This window comes from Emiliania huxleyi (assembly GCF_000372725.1).
Source record: "Emiliania huxleyi CCMP1516 unplaced genomic scaffold EMIHUscaffold_263, whole genome shotgun sequence".
Lineage (NCBI taxonomy): Eukaryota > Haptophyta > Isochrysidales > Noelaerhabdaceae > Emiliania > Emiliania huxleyi.
Window position 1 is genome coordinate 32,850 of NW_005200063.1, and position 1,149 is coordinate 33,998.

At 64.7% G+C, this 1,149-nt stretch overlaps 1 protein-coding gene across 1 annotated transcript in view; it reads right to left on the reverse strand.

Annotated features, from left to right (window-relative positions):
- The window catches only part of EMIHUDRAFT_443757 (hypothetical protein), a 1,724-nt gene extending 1,431 nt beyond the window's left edge, over positions 1-293 (reverse strand). Inside the window, exon 1 of the mRNA XM_005777251.1 lies at positions 1-293. The gene's annotated coding sequence lies outside the window, so the exon portion shown is untranslated.
- Between the last annotated feature and the right edge of the window lie 856 nt (positions 294-1,149).

The window sequence follows — 1,149 nt, forward strand, 5'->3', positions numbered from 1 at the left end:
TGGAGCAGCAGCCGCGGGAGTGCAAACGGCGGGAGGCGCAGCGTGTGCGCGCAGAGGCTGTGCAGCGAACGGAAGTCGGAGAATCGCTTCCAAACCGTCCACTGCTCCTCGCCGACTGCCACGCTCACCTCGTACGCCACGACGCCGCCCTCGCGCCGCCACTTGCCGACCGTGACGCGGAGCGGCGCGGAGGAGCTCGAGGGTCCCCGTGGCGGCTCCGGCGTGGGACTCCTGGGCAGACAGGCAGGGAGGGAGCCGAGCGAGCTCGCCATTCGCTGGCGCTGGACGAGCAGCAGGAAGGACTAGCCCCTTCCCAGCTGGTGCTTCACTCATGCTTCGGTGTGAACAGGTTCTTGGGTGCAAAGAGCGCGGCCACAAGTCACAGGGCCCGCTCGTCCATGCGACCGGCAAAGGCTGGGTCAAAGAGCACAAGGGCGGCATCGCGCCGCCGACCAAGAGAATCATCCACAACTTCGCCAAAGAGGTCGGCAGCCCGAGCGCCGTCGACCGCACCGACTACGGCACAGCCTCCGGCAGCGCCCGGGGCTTTGTCCAGCACCACTCGCAACAGCTCTCGCGCGCCGCCGTCTGTGGCGACGCGCAAAACATCAACAACGCTGCTCGCAACATGCGTGTCGCGCACTCATTCATGACCGGTCTCAATGCCCCACCCCCCTGCGCGCGGGCCTTCTAGGCCCGCGGGTAGTCTCCCCCCATTCCCAGGGCCTCCAGGGCTCGCACCTCAACCTCTCACAGACCAGCGCACAGCGCCATAGGACGTATTTTCTTCTCAATAACAAGGCTGTGAATCACGTGTGAACGGAGTTGCTCTTTGAGACCAAGTGCGCTAAATAGAGCATGAAAATCTTTCAGACTTTCTGTCCTCCAGACTCGAAGAACTCGACCGGTGGCTGGCCGCCAAAGTGGCTGGACGGCGCCGTACACTGGTGGGCCGCGGAGACACTGAGGGAGCTGTCCTCGGCGCCGTTCGGCTCCCGCGGCCTGGGTGGTGGCAGTGGCACTCCTTGAGCTCCCTGATTTTTTCTGGTATTTGTTGAGCACTCTCTGGTCACCTTCGCCGGGCGAGCCTGGCTCTCGCTGCGCAGCGGCGCGACCTTCGGTGAGGCTGCCGATCGTCGAACTGGGCTT